Below are 22501 nucleotides of genomic sequence, written 5' to 3'. Positions count from 1 at the left end.
ATACATACTTCTTTGGTTTTACATATTACCTCTTTTATTAAAAATAGTCAATCTTTTCAGTTTGAGTAATCACCAGATCTCAAAGATTTCTACAGTCTTTCCAAATCTTTGAAGTTGGTATATATGCATATAAATTTGTAAATATTACTGTGTTTCATTTCAAGTGCCATCTAAATAACCTTCAGTTATCTTTATTTACTTCATATGTCTAACAACTAGTTACAAGTTTGCCTAACATACAAAAGTGTAGAATATCTATAGTAGGTCTTAGGAAACCATTGGAAAAAATAGATGCTTTTCACTAAATAAAACACTTTGCCAGTACCTGAAAATTATTTACCCAGGTTCAACCCTTTGCCTCTTACTTTGATTTCATTTTCTCAAGGTATATTGGCTCCTGAACACATTTTGGGATCCTGCTTTGTAAAATAGACTAGTGCTCCTAAACAATATTTAAAATGACATTTTTATTAAGTTGGCATGAAGCATGTTGCTGAATTGCTTTTAATATGATAATGTTTTGCAGTTTACTATGCCATAAGTGCCATAAGTGCCATAAGTGCAGCTTGGCAGTTGAGTTTACATGAATATTTCATCCAGAAAAGGCCACGAGTTTGTAATTATAAATAGAGCTGTTCAACAGAAAGAGATGGATGATTCTACAGCTACTAATTTTCCAAGAAAATTATATCTAGTTGAAGACCGAAGGGGAAGACTTCCAACTGCAGAGAGACACTTTAAGCGGTATTATAGAGGTCTAACTACTTTTCATAGTGGATTACTTGGGGTTAGTTACGATGCTCAAATTTTGGTGTCTTGGTTTCTTCAGCTGTATATTTCTAAAAGTACTAGCTGATCAAGGAGGTAATGTCAGGCCCATCTTCCTCCCTCCTCAACTCGCATTTCATTCACCAGCCAGCTCACCCAGTAGCTCACTCTGTCTTGGGTATTTATTGATAATCTCCATGTGGACTTTTATTTTCAAGAACAGTGGATATGAGCCTCAATTTTAGCTTCCAGAATTTTCTTGTGTTATGAATGACACAGACACATCATACATATCATCAGCAAAACATCTTGCCTGAAAAATTTGGTGGCCCACAATGGAGTTACAACGCTGGTGGATAAGGGAAGAGCAACTGACGTCATCTACCTGGACCTGTACAAAGCTTTGACACTGTCCTGCACGACATCCTTGTCTCTAAATTGGAGACACAGATTTGACACATCAGCCACTCAGTGGATAAGGAATTGGCTGGATGGTTGCACTCAAAGAGTTGCTGTCAACAGCTCAATGTCCAAGTGGAGAGCAGTGATGAGTGACGTTCCTCAGGGGTCGGTGTTATGACCGGCTCTGCTTAACACCTTTGTTGGCAACATGGGCAATGGTATTGAGGCACCCTCAGCAAGTTCATCGATGACACCGAGCTGTGTGGTGCGGTCACACGCTGGAGGGAAGGGATGTGCCATCCAGAGGGACCTGGACAGGCTGGAGAGGTGGGACCGTGCAAATCTCATGAAGTTCAACAAGGCCAAGGGCAAGGTCCTGCACACGGGTTGGGGCAATCCCAAGCACAAACCCAGGCTGGGTGAGGAGTGGATTGAGAGAAGACCTGTGGAGAAGGACTTGGGGGTATTGGTGGATGGAAAACTGACTGTGAGCCAGCAATGTGCGCTCACAGCCCAGAAAGCCAACGGTGTCCTGGGCTGCATCAAGAGAGTGTGGCCAGCAGGTCGAGGGAGAGCATTCTCCCCCTCTACTCTGCTCTCGTGAGACCCCACCTGCAGTGCTGTGTCCAGCTCTGGGGCCCCCAACATCAGAAGAACATGGACCTGCTCGAGCGAGTCCAGAGGAGGCCACGAAGATGATCAGGGGCTGGAGCACCTCCCCTGTGAGGACAGGCTGAGAGAGTTGGGGTTGTTCAGCCTGGAGAAGAGAAGGCTCTGGGGAGACCTTAAAGTGGCCTCCCAGTGCTTAAAGGGGCTACAGGAAAGATGGGGAGGACTGTTGATCAGCAAATGTAGCAATATGACAAGGGGTGACAGCTTTAAACTGACAGAGGGTAGATTTAGGTTAGATAAAAGGAAGAAATTCTTTCCTGTGAGAGTGGTGAGGCCCTGGCACAGGTTGCCCAGAGAAGCTGTGGCTGCCCCCTCCCTGGCAGCATTCAAGGTCAGGTTGGATGGGGCTTTGAGCCCATGGCAGGGGGGTTGGAACTAGGTGATCTTTAAGGTCCCTTCCAACCCAAACCATTCTGTGATTCAGTGATGATCATGCAAAAATGCCTGACCTGTCAACATCTCAGGCAGCTCTGGAATTGGGATTAGTGTGGCGGGGCTCCTGAACTAAGTGGCTATGCATTTTTAGACCCCAAAAATGTACATTGATCTGGAAACATGGACAGCTTTAGGCCAAGCTAACTCACACATCTTCATAACAGGTTCTGTGATGTAGGCATGCCAGTAGATAAAAGGGAAAAGGGAACAGAAGCAATAGCACATTGTAAATACTTTAACTTCAATTCTGCTCACATAAACAAAATATAGTCCTTGTGGTTATGTGGGAAAAAATTTCCTGATTGTTATTGTTTTCTTAAAGTGAAGAAAAATTAATTTTAATTTGTTGAATAACTATGGATACTTAAATGCTATTTAAGGATAAAAGCAATAAGAAACCTGAGTGTTCAGTTAGAAATTCTACTGCTACCACTAGAGTCAATACTGCATCACACATTATACACTCAGTATAGTAAATAACTATTGTGTAAATCCTCTGAAATCCCAGTAGTGCATTAAGAAAAGAACTCTTACACTTAAACATCCCATTTGGTACATTTTTAAAATATTCTTAATATTATTTAATTGTGTCCAGTTCTGCTCAGTGGTCAGCATTGCTCCTCTACACCTGGAAACAATAAACCCTACATCTGCAAAAATGTATGTACGTACATGACTGAGTCTACTGTAATCTATTGTTTTAATGTTTTTAGTTTTGTTTTACTCCACTAGTATGTTGAAAGCACCTTTAGTGCCACATCTTCCAAACACACACTCAGTGACTTTACTTATGTGAATTCAGCCTACTGTAGTCAGTGCTACTCATCAGCGAGATGAGCCCTGATGTCTTTGGCACATTCCTAAGACTGTCCCTAAAGTACCTGGTGAAATAAGTTTGTGTGTGTAAGATATACTGACAGAGTGAAGCAGCATGAACGTGCCACTGTGTTTATTGATTGGGGAAAATGATTTATCCAGGCCAATTTTATCTGACAGCTGTGATATTAATTGTTATGGATACATACAATAAGAGATAGGAAAGCCGTACTATAATGTTATCTGTTACTACGCTGTATTTGCCATAAAATACTCTACTGTGGCTTTCAGCTCTGTTAAAGTCTAGAATTTTGCCCTTGGTTGTACCTGTACAATTCCCTGGAAGTTAATAGAGCTGTCTGGCATTAGCAGAGAAGTTTCTCTATGTCCATATGTGACCACAGAGAAACAAACAACTGTGGCGTGAACATGTTTACGTGTTTTCACATACACATTTTGAAATATAAAAAAAAAATAAGTAAAAATAGATTTCTGATATGGAGAAAGAAACTAGAAGAGCACTTGGAAATGAAATGGAGGGAATATACCATATGTATGTAGTAGCTGTATAAATAAGGAATGAGTTAAGAGTTGAATTCTCTCCTGAAAGAACTAAATAGGGTAGAGAGGTTAGAGGCTAATCTTTCCTCCATCAAAGTTAATGGCAAGGCATCCATTAACTTTAATAGGAGCTAGATGAGCCTCAAAAGTACTTAACTATAGCAGGATAAAAGAATGAAATTGTGATCGTTATGGAAGAAAATGCAGTGTAGAAGGATAGTGACAGTGTAAATATGTTTGTATGAAAAGAAGGGGGAAAGGAACATAAAGTATTTTCAATTGTCATTCCTATTTTTGAAATGGAAGAGAGGAGGAGGGAAGGAAAGAAAGAAAGAAGAGCAGGGAGATTGGGGTTTATGCTGAAGGATGATACATGACAGAAGAAGTAATATTCAGCAGTTCTCAGGCTGGTGTCTAGTAGAAAATTTCTTTACAAATACCTCTACAGTAGATTTACATCAAAGGCCAAGGGAAAATTAGAACTAAAGAACTAAAATATAAAACTTAATTTAAAATATACATATAATAATAAAAAAAAAACCCCACACCCCTCCAAAAAAAAAACTAAACTAAGGACACAAGATTATACAAATTTCCAGCTTAGATTTGCCTCTAAATTACTATGTGGTCTTTAGAAAATAACATAACCTCTGCCCATCTTGGATCCCTAACAGTATTTATCTCTTTCATACATTAAATATTAATGTTGTTCGGTACTTTGAAAAGCATAGAGTGATAGAAGAATACTTGTTTATTGATTGATCATATTCCCAAACCGTGAAGAAAGTTGGACTCTTCAATATTTTTCCTACAGCCAAAGAGAGCATTCTGATATAATGTGAAGCAGAGAGAAACAGCATTGTTTTGTTGAATTAACTGTTCCCTTTTCGTAGTGTTTTAATTAGTGTGAGTTAAACTGGTACGAAATAACACCACAGAAAATTATTTTGCTATTTTCTATCCCAAATAAAAAATTCTGTCCCTTGAGTGAACATCTCAGTAAATGTTTCAGTATCTGTCTATTCTATATCTTATATCTATTGTATACTTCCACTTGTTAATATATTTTAAATGTTTTTTTCCCTACATCCCTTTTCTGTTGCAATCCCATTAATGCCAAATTCAAAGGCAAAGAGACTTTGCATCCTGTCCCTTTTTCTTGCCTTCTGAATTAAGTTCTCAATGTATGTACGGGCAGATTTTCTTTACCCATAATGAATGTGTACTTGATTTTATTTTCTTAGAGTGTCTGTGCTTTCATTAATGTATCTTTTTGTAAATGAAGGGTTTTTTTTCTTAAAGATTTGACTTTTAATTTGCTCAGAGATGTATTGTAAAAGCAGCCTGTCACAAAAGCTGTAGGAAGGTTACTTTTTCCCTGTTTCTAAATGTTTTTCTCCAAGAAATATTTGCATTAATACAACTGGAAAAATGGTGACTTAATTTTGACAGACTGGCTGCATGAGGAAAACAAAACCCAGTTATCTTAAAAACAGTTAATAACCAAAACAAACTTGCAGTATAGGTCAGGAGTTCTCAGATGATTCATTTTTATTTCATTAAAGAGTCGGAAACTGTCAAGGGAGATTCAAAGAGATTTTGAAAATGGAAGGTCTGACTCCACTTTGATTTACATTTTACAAAGCAGAAGCTTGCAATTTGGCAGGAGGAGGGAAATTTTTGTGTGAAATACATGTTTTGCCATTTCTGTGAAAATCCATCCGTACTTGGTGAAATACTCAGCCTTTGAAAAGTTTCTGAACGTGCTCAGAAGAGATTTGCTAGATGTGAAAAGGAAACGTAGGGCTCAGAAGCTTCCCTCTTCACTGGTGTGGGCAACTTCTGCTGCCTTCTGCTGCCCAGCTCCTGTTGCCATTGAGCAGTTGCCTGTACCCTGCCTCAGCTGTTGCTACCAGTTGCAGCATTCTGTTGAACTGGTCATGTGTTTCTAAGAGCTGATCCAAAAGTAAAAGACAGTTCTTACATGTGTTTCATAACATTGGTTTGGTGACTCTTCTCTTCTCAGACCCATGAATCCATGGTGCTGAAAGCTTGATGCACCAAGAGTAGGTGCTTGCAAGGCAGGGGCAGGGAGGGAAGACGGCTCTTCATGTGACTCAGCACATGTACTTCAATAGGCCATGCTGACAGAGGGGCTCAAGTCCTTTTAGCCAAGAAAATTAAAGAAGATAATCTTGAAGCTTTCTTAGAGCTTTCTAGCGACTTTTCTGTGGTGAAGTCAGCGTGACAAAAAGTGACATACTCTTCAACTGATAATAATACATTTTTAAAAATAATATCCACAACTGAAGAAAATTTAAAAGTGTCACATTTATAAGAAAAGCAGTAAAACACATCCTCCTTCAAAGTACAATGTATTTTTGGTGAAATAACTTTATAAAACATTTTGTTTCACTTTCTTTCTAGTGCCTTTTTGTTATTCTGGTGTCCAAAAGGCAAAAATGTGGTCGGTGCATTAGGCTAGGACTTTGCAAGACTGAGATCAGGTCCCTACCATGCTGGAAACCTGGACCAAATTGGTGTTATCCCGTCTGTGTTTTGGCTTGCCATCCATGAAATAGAGTTAATAGTTTGTTACCTTGAGGACTACTATGAGATTACATATATTAAATACCTTTGGATAAAAACCAAAAATAATCAACCCTTTCATTATCATGTGAAAGACATTCTGCAATAAAACTAACATAATTTTAACAATCAACTTGTTTAAGTGCATATTCTAGTTCCACTATTAAAAGAACATAGAACATATCATGGTAAGGAAGACATGGAAGGAAAGAACAAAGTTGCTGGTGAATTATCACTAATGTTGGTATAAACATGCCAAGTGTTTTAGGGAGATAGATACAGCTTCCCCTCACTACAACAGCATGGGAAAATGTCAGCCACAGAGAAATAAATTACCTTTACTTTCATTAAAAAATAACATTTTTTAAAAAATTAAAAATCTTGTTTAATTACCCACAAACTAAAAAACTAAATTTACAAATATCAATTTACTTACATTTCTAATCTATCACCAGTTTTCTGTGAAAATAAATCCTCGAATACTTGCATTAAAAGTGTGTGATGTGCCACAGACCTCCCCTCTGATTTCTTTTCCAGACAGTTTGAAAGAAAAAAGTGAGAGAAATAGTTCTTTCTTCAAACATAGCCTATACTTTATACTCCTTATACTACTTCTAAAATGTGGGCAGCTACTAGTACTGCGCTAATCAAAATCCATGTGTGTCATCCAGGCAGCTCCTTAATCATCTAAAACATATTTAAGAAATTTATCTAAATCAGATTTAATCAGCAGGTGACTTTATTAGCTAACCAGTAGCTAACTAACAAACACTTAAGAAAGCTGGCCAGACTGCTATGACAACTGGAAAATATACAATGTGCTTTCATGTCAGGTTCGTGTTTCTGTTTCTCTGTCAAAAAATAAAACACAACAGACCCTTCATTCACTTTTAGTGATCATTCATTATATGTGACAGAGCAGAAATATATATAGTTTTCTAATAGTTGTCAAGTACTAGATCTTACTCGTGTGTATTTTAAGTTTGCGCAGCTGTGGTGGTTTGACCTTGGCTAAATGCCAGGTACCCACCAAGTCGCTCTATCACTTCCCCCCCCTTCCCCTTTTTTTCTCAATAGGGCAAAGAAGGGAAAGAAAATAAGATAGGAAAACAAAACAACCCTTGTGGGTAAAACAACAGCAGTTTTAATATAAGCAAAGCGAAGCAAAGGTCCGCGCGCGGAAGCAAAAAAAAGAAAACAGATTTATTCTCTACTTCCCATTAACAGGCGATGTCGGGCCTTCTCAGGAAGCAGGGCTCTGATATGCGTAGCGGTTGCCTCGGAGGACCAAGGGTGACCCCACCCCCTTCCTCCTTTCTCCCAGCTTTATACTGAGCAGACGTCATATGGTATGGAATATGCCTTTGGTCAGTTCGGGTCAGCTGTCCTGGTTGTGTCCCCTCCCAAGATCTTGCCCACCCCGTCCCACTGTGGGGGGGGAAATGTCTCCCAGCATAAAACACAGCACCATGAGGGCTGCTACAGGGGAAAACCAATTCTGGCTCAGCCAGACCCGATACAGTCTCCACCCCTTATTCCATACCATTTACGTCATGCCCAGGTCCCACATAACACTCATTTATTCATTCCGTAAGCTTTCTTCACTCCTCTAGATGTTCAGTGACTTGGCTGCCATCTGTCAAGGTGGATGTTCAGGACAGGAGCAGTATGTTTGACTGTTGGACTCCAGCACCGGCTAGGTTTGGGTCATCATCGCATGTATCTGGTTCACTCTTCGTCGTTCCTACTTCCTCCATCACTTCCTGCAACATACAACTCAGCTCACAGATTATTTCCCCCCCAAGGTTAAATCTCCTTGAGGCACACACTGAGTAGCCCCATTCTCCCGCATTACCCACCAAGTACATCCAGGTCCCTGAGCAAAAACAATCCCACGAGTGGGCTTGCCTTTTCCCAAGGGAGGAGCAATCCATACTGCCTTCCCCAGCCATTTCCCTGTGTGTACTACAGGGACCTTATCTCCTCCCACAGTATGAAGGGGTTTTGTTTGGGCAGGACCAGGACGGTTAACAGATCCTCTGGTGTTAATTAGCCAAGTGGCTTCTGCTAAATTTATATCCCAGTGTTTCCATCCCCCATTGTCCAATGCTCTCAACATAGTCTTCAACAGTCCATTGTATCTTTCAATCTTTCCAGACGCTTGTGGGTAATAAGGGATGTGATACACCCACTCAATGCCATGTTTCTTTGCCCAGGAGTTTATGAGATTATTTCGAAAATGGGTTCCATTGTCTGATTCGATTCTTTCAGGAGTACCATGTCGCCATAAAATTTGCCTTTCAAGACCTAAGATGGTATTTCGGGCAGTGGCATGATTTACAGGGTACGTCTCAAGCCAACCAGTAGTTGCTTCCACCATAGTGAGTATGTAGCGCTTGCCTTGGCGTGTTCGTGGCAATGGTCCAATATAGTCAATTTGCCAGGCCTCACCATATCGAAAACTCAGCCATCGCCTTCTGTTCCAGGGAGACTTTACTCGTGTGGCTCGCTTGATTGCAGCACATGTTTCGCATTCATGAGTGACCTGTGAGATGGCCTCCATGGTCAGGTCCACCCCTCGATCACGAGCCCATCTGTACGTTGCATCTCTCCCGAGATGCCCGGATGTTTCATGGGCCCATCGAGCTACAAATAGCTCACCCTTGCGCTCCCAGTCCAGGTCCAGCTGAGCTACTTCAATTTTAGCAGCCTTGTCTACTTGCTCATTGTTTTGATGTTCTTCGGTGGCACGGCTTTTGGGCACGTGGGCATCTACATGACGTACCTTTAGAGCCACGTTTTCCACTCGGGCAGCGATGTCCTGCCACAGTGCAGCAGCCCAGATGGGTTTACCTCTGCGCTGCCAATTGGTCTTCTTCCACTCCTGTAGCCACCCCCACAGGGCATTAGCCACCATCCAGGAGTCAGTGTAGAGATACAGTACTGGCCACTTTTCTCGTTCAGCAATCTTTAGGGCTAGTTGGATCGCTTTTACTTCTGCAAACTGACTTGACTCGCCCTCTCCTTCAGTGGCCTCAACGACTTGTCTTGTGGGGCTCCACACAGCAGCTTTCCACTTTCGATGGTTTCCTACCACACGACAGGATCCATCAGTAAACAAAGCATACCGCCTTTCATCTTCTGGTAATTCGTTATATGGTGGTGCTTCTTGGGCACGAGCCACCTCCTCAGGCAGTGCTCCAAAATCTCTACCTTCTGGCCAGTCCATGATCTCTTCCAGGATTCCTGGACGGTTGGGTTTTCCCAGTCGAGCTCGTTGCGTGATTAACGCTACCCATTTACTCCAGGTAGCACTGGTTGCATGGTGTGTAGAAGGGATGTTTCCTTTGAACATCCAATGTAGTACAGGCAATCGCGGTGCCAAGAGGAGCTGTGCTTCTGTACCAACAACTTCGGAAGCGGCTCGAATCCCCTCATATGCTGCTAGTATCTCCTTTTCAGTTGGAGTGTAGTGGGCTTCTGATCCTCGATATCCCCGGCTCCAAAATCCTAATGGTCGACCCCGAGTTTCACCTGCTACCTTCTGCCAGAGGCTCCATGTGAGGCCATGCTCCCCAGTTGATGTGTAAAGTACATTTTGCACATCTGGTCCTGTCCGAACAGGCCCAAGAGCTACCGCCCGAGCTATCTCCTGTTTGACGTGCTCAAAGGCTTGTTGTTGCTCAAGACCCCACTCAAAATTGTTCTTCTTTCGGGTTACTTGATAGAGAGGGCTCACCAGCTGACTGTAACCTGGAATGTGCATCCTCCAAAATCCCACAAGTCCTAAGAAAGCTTGTGTTTCCTTCTTGTTGGTCGGTGGAGACATAGCTGCTATCTTGTTGACAACCTCCATAGGCACATGGCGGCGTCCATCTTGCCATTTTATTCCCAAGAACTGAATCTCCTGTGCTGGTCCCTTGACCTTGCTTTTCTTTATGGCAAACCCAGCTCTCAGAAGAATCTCAATTACTTTTTGTCCTTTCTTGAACACTTCTTCTGCCTTGTTGCCCCACACAATGATGTCATCGATGTACTGTAGATGTTCAGGGGCATCACCCTTTTCCAGTGCAGTTTGAATTAGTCCATGACAAATAGTGGGGCTGTGCTTCCACCCCTGGGGTAGTCGATTCCAGGTATATTGGACACCCCTCCACGTGAAAGCAAACTGTGGCCTGCACTCTTCTGCCAAAGGAATTGAAAAGAATGCATTGGCGATGTCGATTGTGGCGTACCACTTGGCTGCCTTTGACTCTAGCTCATACTGGAGCTCTAACATATCTGGTACAGCAGCACTCAGTGGTGGCGTCACTTCGTTCAGGCCACGATAGTCTACTGTCAACCTCCACCCTCCATCAGACTTTCGCACTGGCCATATTGGGCTATTAAAAGGCGAATGTGTCTTACTGATGACACCTTGGGTCTCCAGTTGACGGATCAGTTCTTGGATGGGAGCCAGAGAGTCTCGGTTCGTGCGATACTGCCGTCGGTGCACGGTCCTCATGGCAATTGGCACCTGTTGTTCTTTAACTCGCAACAGTCCTACAACAAAAGGATCTCCTGAGAGGCCAGGCAGATTAGACAACTGTTTGACCTTCTCTGTGTTCACACTGGCCACACCAAAAGCCCATCGGTATCCTTTTGGGTCTTTGAAATACCCCCTCTTGAGGTAGTCAATGCCCAAGATACAAGGGGCTTCTGGGCCAGTTACAATGGGATGTTTTTCCCACTTATCCCCGGTCAAGCTAACCTCGGCCTCCAGTACTGACAGTTCTTGACATCCGCCTGTCACTCCTGAGATCCAGATAGGTTCTGCCCCTCTATAACTTGATGGCATTAATGTACACTGTGCCCCGGTATCGATTAAAGCCTGGTACTTCTGTGGATTTGATGTGCCAGGCCATCGAATCCACACTGTCCAATACACCCGATCATCCCTTTCCTCCTCCTGGCTGGAGGCAGGGGCCCTCTATTCCTGTTCTTGGTCAGAGTATTCACTGTCTGACCCTTGCTGTGCCAGGCCGGAAACTCCTTCATCAGGGCCAAGGGAGGTGATCTCATTCTTCCTGTATCTGGGAGATCGCTGATTACTTTCTTGCGGTTTCACGCCAGCTACATTAACAACCTTCTTGGATGTTGTCTTCTTGGCAGGGGTCTTTCCTCGCAATTCATGTACACGAGCTTCCAATTTGAAGGTGGGTTGACCATCCCACTTCCTCATGTCCTCCCCCTGGTCACGCAGGAAGAACCAAATTTCGCCACGTGTCATGCGCCTAGGTTTCCCTTTCCCTCTGACTGGGGTGGAAGAGAACCGATTTCTTGGGGTGCTCCTGACATCTAAGGCACTCGCCCGTAGAGATGAGGAGGTTCCAAGACTCTCTTCAAAGTTCTGAAGCCAGGAAGAGACTGCCTCCACAGTTGGCGTACATCTTAGTCCTTCTCCCATATCCATTTCTGGATAGTACATCGCAGCCAAGCCCGCAGAATACGAGGATGGTGCACCTTTAATCACCTTCCTCCACATGGCCCGTGTGCACAGGACATCCTCTGGATTTTTAGGGGCTTCATCATTATTTGGATCACTATAGATGACTTCTAGCACTGCTAGTTCTCTCAGGTACTGGACACCTTCATCCGCAGTAGCCCACTTCCCTGGGGAGTTATCCGTAAGATCTTCCTTGAAAGGATATCTTGCTTTAACACTTGAAAGGAGCCGTCTCCACAGACTGCAAATTCCTGTTTCTTTTCCAATTCCCCTTTCAATTCCTCGATCTCTAGCAAGGGAACCCAGCTGTTGGGCTTCCTTACCTTCCAGCTGCTGAGCATCAGCCCCATTATCCCAGCATCGAAGCAGCCAGGCAGCAATCCGCTCGCCCGGCTAGCTCAGTCGGTAGAGCATGAGACTCTTAATCTCAGGGTCGTGGGTTCGAGCCCCACGTTGGGCGCCAAAATAGACTGTGGTGGTTTGACCTTGGCTAAATGCCAGGTACCCACCAAGTCGCTCTATCACTTCCCCCCCCTTCCCCTTTTTTTCTCAATAGGGCAAAGAAGGGAAAGAAAATAAGATAGGAAAACAAAACAACCCTTGTGGGTAAAACAACAGCAGTTTTAATATAAGCAAAGCGAAGCAAAGGTCCGCGCGCGGAAGCAAAAAAAAGAAAACAGATTTATTCTCTACTTCCCATTAACAGGCGATGTCGGGCCTTCTCAGGAAGCAGGGCTCTGATATGCGTAGCGGTTGCCTCGGAGGACCAAGGGTGACCCCACCCCCTTCCTCCTTTCTCCCAGCTTTATACTGAGCAGACGTCATATGGTATGGAATATGCCTTTGGTCAGTTCGGGTCAGCTGTCCTGGTTGTGTCCCCTCCCAAGATCTTGCCCACCCCGTCCCACTGTGGGGGGGGAAATGTCTCCCAGCATAAAACACAGCACCATGAGGGCTGCTACAGGGGAAAACCAATTCTGGCTCAGCCAGACCCGATACAGCAGCTCTGCTGTTACACCTGTCAAGCAAAGAGAGTTTGTGGAGCACTGTTTCAGATTGCCATGCAAAATATCAGGGCCTGGGAAGAGGGACAGTAACTTGATGGAAGGACCTCACATGTGTGGCTCATAGACCTAATTATGATAATCTTATAAAAACATACCCATATCCTTTGAGTTTGTGAGAGTTCCTAGTTGCATTCCAGAGTTTGACTTCAAGACTTTTACTTGGCATGCTCTCATGTCCTTTTTTTAATATGATGCAAATATTCATAGAAACAAAACAAGATTTTTTGTCTTTTCTTTTTTTCTTCTTTTAAACCAAAAACTTGTCGTGTGCTTTTGTCTCCTTGTATCAAAAGACAGGGCAATACGTTATTTCAGTTTTCTATACAGAAACTGAATATCTGATATCTGTCCTCATCAAAGTTACTCTCCTAGTGATTCAGGAGTACATGTGTCACTGACTTCTCCTGAATTGCAATGGGCCTATCCGTGTGTAACGGATTCCCTCAGCTACTTGGGTTTCACTCAAATCTAGTAGCTAAAATTGAAATACTTTTTAGTGTGCTGCTTGCCCTCATGTGTACGAAGAACTGCCTGCCAGCATCTGAAATACTGCATTTATTCTGCTTCCAATTTAAATTCATGCTGTCGACAGCTGATGGATATTTTTTATGTGTACAGTTTAATTGAATAAACTGTGGGTTTGATTTTTAGAACGCTTATGAATTTTAGTTAACTGTTAAAACCAGAGGAAAACAGATTATTCATTCCAGTGACTGCTAATACTGCTACTAAAAATAAGTTTACCACTAATTTCTTTACGGGCTCCTGCACAGTTTAAAATAGGCATTCTCATTCTGCTCCAGGCAGGATAAGGGAAATATAATGCATTCTTTACTATTTTTTGATGCTATTATAATTAGGTATCTTTGCAGCATCAAAGACTAAAATCAGTAATAATAAACACCCCCCTACAAAGTCAATAATTAATCTAAGGGACAGGTTATTTCTGTTATCTGATACATTCGTTTTCATTTCAGTTCTTTTCCTGCCTTTTCCCCAGCATTGGACACTTTTAAGATTCAGCTGGACAGGTGCTGGGCCATCTTGTCTAGACCATGGTTTTGCCAAGAAAGGTTGGACCAGATGATCCTTGAGGTCCCTTCCAACCTGGTATTCTATGATTCTGTGATTTTGAGAGATTTCTGCTTAGGTCTTTATTGGATCAAGCCTCCCAACTTTGTCATGTTTTTATTCTTCGGGGTTTTGGGACAACCTTGGGGTGGGGTAGGTGGGGTATAGATTTTACTTTCTGGCTGAAAGAGTCCTCTTGGAGCTGTCAGCTACCAGTGGGCACAGGCTTGGTCAGAGGCACTTCAGTTCTGCCCTCTCGTATTCTACTCATCAGCCAAGAAAAAGTCAGAGATAACGTTAGTCCCCAAAGGCAGTTCATACCCACTGCATCTATGTTGCAATTGGGAGGGGGGCAGTGTTGTGTGCAGAGTTCTGGATTGTACCTCATGCATGTATGCATGCATCTGAAACTGTAAAATTATGTTAAAAAATGTGTTTAGAAGTCTGTAATGTGTCACTTGATAGTGATTTGTATACAGGATGATATGCGTATGCTAATTCTATTGATGTGTGATGGATTCATTAAACTAAAATGGTTCCATACACTAGGGGTATTTTTCAGAGAAATTATGTTCCTGTCTTGTCAAATAGAAGAAATTTTGTTTGAAACCAGAGATCCTGCCTCTTACTATTTCACACCTACCCAAACAATATAAATTCATTATTGCTTGTGCATTCAACAAACTCTCACAAAAAAAGTGTCACTACATGATACAAGTAAATCCCAAGCTCACAAATATTACTTTGTACTTGGAGCAGTGTTCTGTGGAAGAGACACTGCTGACTTCCTGAAGAGATCAGCTGTGCTGAATGATGGCAAATCAACATTAAGTGATGAGAAGTGCCTGAGCAAAGTCAACTGAGGTTCCTTTACATTTATCTATATGTGTTCCAGGAGAAGCAGTTCCATGTTTTTCATACCTCAACTATCTTGCTGCCTCCAGTTAGCAGCAGAGGAAGCAGAAGCTGATCTTGATTCTTCATATGGGTGAAGCAAATTTCAGCTTGAGAAGCCTCATAAAGTTGTGGTTTTTACACTTAGAAACAGGTACTTTTGAATCTTGATAAGTGTGTTATGCAAGTGCTTTTCTTGGCTAATAGCTGGATGTAAACTTGATGCTAGGGAATTCTAACTTGAATTATTCTCTTTATACTTAAAAAACTGTAATATGAAAGTTGGAGCAGGATAGAGGTAGAAAAGGCAATATCTTTAAGATGTTATTCTAAGGTATAAGATTAGCTTTTATTGCAGTCTTTAGCTGAATTTTAATGTCTCGTAGGGAACCTAGAAATTCAGGGCTACTTGTTTTTTCTGTGTGGATATGGAAAACTGCCAAAATTAACAAACGTGAAAATTGAGGGATGGGGAGCAATATCATATATTTGAATTCTAGAACTGCATTTCTTAATAAAATGCTATAGAAAAAGGTTTACTTTGAGTTATTTCCTTGTCAGGTTTCAAAAAAAAATGAATTGATTTTACACTATCAAAAGGTGAACTCTGTTGTAGAACATTAGATGTTAAAATTATATGCAAATGAATGAAAATTCTCTTCCTGATTGAACATATCACTGACTCGTACTTTAGCCTTTTCTACTTTCGTGATTACTGATGTCAGGTGTTCAGATGTGTATTTGGAAAAGTACTTGGAACAGTTTTATGTGTTTTGTGTTTATGTAAATTACAGAACAGCCAGGAGATCGTGCAGTCCTAGAGGTGTGAGCCAGACTTTGCTAGGATAGAAGCTATGCATGATTTCTGAGTGATATATTTTGATTAGATACTCTTAATTATTTTGTGATAAGGCTTTCTTATAATATGAAACAATCCAGTAGGTTTTAGTAATGTGTATTCAGTATGTTCTTCATTGCAGTAAAAAGAGAGAAAAAATAATATTAATTGCTTTGTTATTCCATTCCAGAAATAGCCAAGTTGAGAAAGTTAATGGTACTACACAACAGTACACTTGTATTCTTTTACAACCCTATCATTTTCATTTTTTCTTGATACATCTCAGGCTGAATAGGAAATTCTTCAGAGGGAGTGAAACATAATGGACTAACAGTTTCATACAATAGGACCTGAAATGCATTTGTGATCTTCTAATATTTTCTTAGTATAAACATGGCAAATAATTAAAAGTGCTGGGATATGGGTATAATATTCTATAGCGAGAATGATTCTTTTTTTATGATGTGGATTCACTTTTGAAGATTCCTTTAAAAACTGAATTTACTCAGAGGAGCTTGGAACAAATGTTTTACTTCATTGCTAAAATGTACCTGGCTCACCAGAGTGAATGTATGTATATTTTTCTTTTAGAATTCCACCATTTTAAGGCCTTACATCTGGGCTTGGGTTTTCAACAAATATTTTTGCCCAAAACTTCTAATAAATAAGTTGTTCATTGATAAATATCAACCGTTATCTGATGACAGCTCTTCATTTGTTCTTCTCACTATGAAGTTGATAGTACTGGTTGTGTTACTAATTAGTTTGAAAAAAATTACTAATAAAGGTGAGAAAAAAGGATATTTAGCTACCTTTGACTTGGTCTCTGACTTGATTAAATTTCTCTGAGTGCATGTAGCAGTAACAGCCTTATTGCTTATCTTTAGTCTTCTGACAGTATTGCTGCAGGATATTGGGACAAAAGTGAGAGAATTAATGAAAGTTGGGGAGCAAGGGACAGAATGATCCCAAATTCTGCTATGAAGGCCACTTTTTCTCTTACTTCCATGATGGATTTCAGACTTCATGCTTTCAAAAGTAAAATAAATTCTGAAAGGAGATAAGTTTTGTCAAATGTTATAAAGTGTGTGTAACACTGATATATGATTATATCAAAGGACATCTCATACTGAGTTCAGAATCCATAAGTAACAATTTTTATGAGTAGAATTTGATATTAAAATGTTGGGAGATTTTCAGTTGTAAATGGTACTGAATTACTCTGGTAATTCAGTTCTCATGTATCTGTGGAGAAGAAAAAAAAAAAAAAAAAGGCAAATGCAGTCCATTAAGATCATGTGAAGTATTTCTAAAAGAAATAGTGAAGAATGAGAGTCACTAGAGGCATTAATCTTATTTAGAATAGTAGGTACAATCTGGTCATCCTTGTTCAAGAAAAATGAATTTAAATGAGAACAGATGGAAAGAAGTGCAATTATGATGATTAAGTGAACAGTGAATCTATCATATGAGAAGAAATTAAAGTGTGTTATATAGTAGGACCTACTTGTTTAGCCTAGTAAAATGAAGATGGAAGCACACAATCCATCTTTATAAATAAAACCAAGGGTTAAGCACAAGGAAGGAGAGGAGGATATTGCTGATACTTGGATAAGTGCTTAAAAACTGGCATAAATGAATGCAAAATGGAAGTGTCGGAAGTCCTTCAGCAGAATTTTTTGGATGATGGAAGAGTACCCTGATAGCCTGGAAAAAATTGCTACAGGTGTTCTCAGTTCTTCCCCTTATTTCCAGGCAGGAATGCAGGTCAGGGCTACATCTAATCTGGTCCAGCCTATGTAAGACAGAGGAATATGTCACACTGAAGAGACTATCACAAATTTTAATAATGACAGTTGTGTTAATAAATGTTCTTTTTATCATGCTCTCAGGTCATGAGGGGAGCTGCTGGGAGGTTTTTTTAGTTTTTTTAATGTTTTGTGAAACATTGCTAATGTAGAAAAGTATTAAGTCAAATATTTGAAGAAGTGCTAGTAAGCAAATGTTAAGGCAAACGAAAATTAGGTGAAGTGTAGGAATAGATGATGCATATGCTTCATACGCGATGGAGAAAATAAACTGTTGATGCTGCTATGATTTTTTAATGCGTATTTGATACGAAAGTCTCCAGGAGACTGAAAACCGTGAATTTAGATACTGTTCTTAAAACGAAAGCCTACATGAAAGGTTGAAAATTAGAGTCCTGTTAAGTGTAATATTTTCAGTATGTTAGCAGAGAATACTAATTCACGGTTCCCCAAAAAAAACACCTCAGAACTTTATAACTTAAAGGGCATGAGTAAGCAAGGATTTCTGAAAGGTGAACCATGTTAAGCAAATAAGATTACTTTACAAGTGAATGGAAGAAGAGAAAATGCAAGATTCAGTATTTCTCCATTTTGATAAAGCATTTTCTTTTTACCAGAGTTTCATGCAACAGATTTTTGTATAATGTGTCTGAATATGGAGTGGATGCTTAAGATTTTTTTAATACTGATAAGTAACCAGAATAGAAGGGCATGGAGAGTACGCTTTGGGGGATTGCTGAAAAGTAGAATCCTCTTGCTTTCTTTGTTGGGATCATTCTCTTTAATATTTTAATTATTGATTTAGCTTAAAACATGTAAGTCAGTAAGTATTTCAGGTGGTACTAAATTAAAGAGATTGTTTAAATGGCAGATGATTGTAGCTGCTTTACAGTATAAGTTTTGATAAATTGAATGAACAGACCGGGGGTGAAAATTAAATGCAGTAGATCTAAGTGTTAAGTGATGCTCCTGGTTGGAGTATTATACAAGTTAAGTGTAGTTGAACTAGATATTGAATTAGGTAATAGTCAGGCAGAAGTGTTCAATGCATGCTTATTGACGGATTCCACGTTAAATGCTTACTTCGTTGTGTAGCAGCATAAAGGCTAACGTGTCCAAATGGACTTTTAATATGAAATTGAACTTATTTTATAAACCAGTTCATACAGAATAACCATTAGGCCAAATTTCCCTATTTTGGTCATATAACTTGTAAACATAGAAATATCAGGGACTAAAATACAACAAAGAAGAACATTCAGTGAAGTTGATAAATCTGAGAATATATGCTCTAGCGAGGTGGAATTAAAGTAATATGCAGAGAGGTTGAGGGCTCCTGTAGAACTCAGAGGAAAAGCTGTAAATCCTGCTTTGAGGGCAGAGGGTCTTTGGGAGAAGACTGGAGGGTTTTTTTCTGCTTAATGTTCAATCCTATCATGCTGTTTGGTATTTCAAAACTTGACACTTTTCAGAAGTCCTCAAAAGTGAATCTCAAGGAAAAGACATTGCTGCTGTATTCTAATCTCCATAATATATATGTGGTTAATTTAACGCATGAGTTACCTCACTAAGATTGCTGCAACACCTTGCATATCTAAAGTTAATAGCATGCATATGTGTTTGCAGGATCAGGCTTCACTGATCAGCTTTATATTTAGATGTAACAACCCCTTTGGTGAGTTGGGCGGAATTTCCTCTGCCTCCTGTGAAATTTGATGTGTCTATTAGGAAGGCAGGAGTGACTGTTATGTGACCACTCTTTGCACCGTTTTTAAAATGAGCTTCTTTCTCATCAAACTATTCCATTTGCTGGCCTTTCTACCCCATGGGATGGATGAATCTGGCAGGTTCAGACACTTGACAAACAGGATGGCTTTGACTGAGGTGCTGGTCCAGCCTCCCATGCAGGCGGGGAGGCGGCCGGTGGCCCTGCAGTCACTGGGAGGTGTGGAGACCAAACATGGCCGAAGCTGACCCCTGATTTATTGCTGTGAATGGCAAAGAAGGTTTACACTACCCTTCTGAACTCAAAAGAAGTTGTTTTCTCTTTATATCTATCTAAAAAGCTGGCAGTGGCCCTTTCAAAAGGGATATACTTGTGGACCCAACAGACAAAGCATCATGATCCCAGTGAAACTATGCTGGAAATTACTTAGAAATTATAAATATGAATAATAAGACATTTTCTGCAGCTACAAGCATCATTATTTCAAATAACGTATGTATTTTCTTTTAAACCTTGTTTGGAAGCCTATACCCCTTGTATATTAGATATTATCCAGTTCTATTCAGAAGGAACGTATGACGAGATAAGATCTTGAGGGTACGATTGTCAAAATAATGAGTGTTTGCATATGTAACTGAAGATAAAAGAGGATGTGGCTGTACTATATCTGAAAATCAGATCCTTACTAATAATTTCTTTACCTACATGAGATACAAAGGTGTTTTGAGCTGAGCTGTTGGCAGTATCAACGCGAATTCTTTGTAGGTCTTTTCTGTCTTATTTAAGCTTTATTTAAGATTGTCCACAATTAAGCAATACTTGTGTCTCACTATTGTGTATATGCATGATTTGTTTTTCACTATTTTCTCGGGGATTAGCGATCATTGCAAAATAACAACAAAATGATAACACGAACAAAACATGCTGCCTTACTCATGTATGTGGCTTAAACACAGTGTTGGGGGTTTTTTTGCAGTTGGTGCTGCATGCATTAGTGAATTATGTCTCCTATTTAGACAATGTTAATTTCTACAACACTTTCAGAATTAATTATTAGGAAAAACCATTATTTTTTTTAAAGACAGCTAGTGTAATCTGTGGCAAGGGTAAATATTGTAAGCATGTAAACTTGCCATTCAGCCATGATTTTTCAACCATATTTTACCATCCACTGGCAAAAAAACAAGCAAACTGCAGCATGGCATGGCTTTATTGTACCACTGTTCAGCAATTTTTATATACTGTTTCCTTTTATAATTTGAGACATGATAATGATTTTTGCTATAAATTTTTTCATAAGTATTCTTACTGATGGATGATGCATTTATTTAAGCATCAGTGGACAAATAAAGTTATCCACGGGTGACTAACAACCTTGAATAAATACCATTTCACTCAGCAGCTATCCATAGTACCTTAGCAATGCAATTACATGCTAGGACCTATTATCCCAATTAATGGACTGTTTTATATTCACTGTGCATTATACTTGAAACTCTTCAGAGGCCTGGCCTTCACTTAGCCAGAGGCAAAAAAGAAATGTATAACAAATCACCAGGAAAAGGCTTTCATTTACTTTCCAAGATATGTAGCGTGTAATTATATTTTAACTAGGATGGTCTCAGAAATGCCCCTTGATTTAAGTTATAGTAAAACTATATATTAAAACCATGATTAAATATAGTTAGCTTGTTTTCCAAGATTATTGTTGGTAACTGCAAAAGTAGATATTTTGCTACCCTCTTCCTACATCATCTTTTTTGTAATTATTTTGACAAAGGTTAAGTTTGAGGATTATTTATGAGATTCATATAGCTTCCCTGTTTCTAAGCATATGAAATAAGAGCAGCAATTCATGGGGATGTTGTATTTGCTGGATGGGTGAACAAATAAAATAGACTACTAAGAAGTACGCAACCCAGTGTTGTGCTGCTACTTTGTAAAATGTCAGCCCTCGGCGATGTTTTATGGGGCTGGAATTTGACCACTGGAGTTTCACTGCACTCCCTCTGGTGGTTTCCAAAGCTGCATTACCAAAGCTATAAAATAAAACACAGTTGTATTTCTTCTCCTTATTGTAAGGAGCATTGATTGCTTCTCATTGTATATTATAGCAAAGGGGCAGTCTATTACATAAATTTATTGCATTTTCTTCATGATAATTACTGGAAGTTATTGAACAAGGCAGGGAGTTATGACCAGTAAGTTCCTGCTATAGCTGAGGAAGCAAATCCACAAATATTTAGTGGATCTAAACAGCTGTAAACAACAGATCCTGTTTACAGTGTAGTAGGAATTTACAGCTTACAGGGCATTTCAGGATTTTTTAGGAATTGTGTCCCAACTACTACAAATTCAGGCTTGAAATATGAACTGCAGTAAGAAGTCATCCTACATTGTATCATGTAGGTACCTTTTGTCAAGCAATTTGACAGCAGTTAAAATGACCACTAGATTCACCGTTTCCCTTATTCAAAAATGACGTTACTATTTCATGAGCAGCTGGTTAGGGAGCCTCATGAAATCTGCATGCATGCATTAATGCCTGATTGCTCTCCTTGCATTCTGAAAAGGAATCTGTCATTGAAAAAAATCAATAATGTAAGTGTCCCAATTGGTCTGCAGATTCCAGAAAACGCAATCACTGAGTCATCTTTCTGTAATTTCTTTTCACAAATACTTTGTTCATCTATTTGGTTTACACTGGCAACTGTGCCCTGCCAGCTGTGGACCACACAGATTGGCCATGCTAGGCTTGGCATGGCTGGATCTCCTGCCGAGCTGCTCGTGGCTTGCTGGGCACGCAGAGGGCAGTCCTGCTGTGCCACTCTGAAGTCTTACTCCTCCCAACAGCCCTGGCTTTGCTCTGCACCTGCGACTACACCACCTCTACCCAGGTGACACCCCTCCTCCCTACTCCAGCTCACACAAGTAGCCAGAGGAAGAGGGTAGCTGCCACAGCCAGAGCAGTCACAGAGTACTCTTCCCAGGTTTCCTGGGAGGGCCTGCTTGCCTCAGTCCCTTGTCCCCCACACAGCTGGATGTGTCCTTGTCACATCGTGTAATGTCAGCTGCAGGGAACAAGCAGAAGTGGCCTGGGGCTGCTAGAAGTGCTCTTGAGTGAGTAACTCCTGAGACCCTTAAGTAAAAGAGGGTGAGCGGGTGTCTGCTGCCCACTGGATATAGCTGTAACCTACAGCATCAGCCGAGTAGGATGTTATAAGGTAAATGCCGACAAATGCCAAGTGTGTGAATTCCTGTTTTTCTAGTAGCTCTTTAATCCCCTGAAATAGAAGGGGGCCTGATCTGCGAGATGGTTTCAGATCCTGATGTCTCCGCTCTCTTCTCCTTTCTGTCTCAGGTCCTGAG

General features: G+C 40.6%; 1 non-coding gene across 1 annotated transcript; it reads left to right on the top strand.

Moving 5' to 3' along the window:
- The first annotated feature begins 12115 nt into the window (after positions 1–12115).
- TRNAK-CUU (transfer RNA lysine (anticodon CUU)) lies at positions 12116–12188 on the top strand. The gene has a single exon. It is a non-coding gene; the product is annotated as a tRNA-Lys (tRNA).
- Positions 12189–22501: the final 10313 nt, after the last annotated feature.

This window comes from Strix aluco, chromosome 10 (assembly GCF_031877795.1).
Source record: "Strix aluco isolate bStrAlu1 chromosome 10, bStrAlu1.hap1, whole genome shotgun sequence".
Classification (NCBI taxonomy): domain Eukaryota; kingdom Metazoa; phylum Chordata; class Aves; order Strigiformes; family Strigidae; genus Strix; species Strix aluco.
The sequence above is the reverse complement of the archived record's forward strand: the minus strand, read 5'-3'. Positions and strand labels throughout refer to the sequence as shown.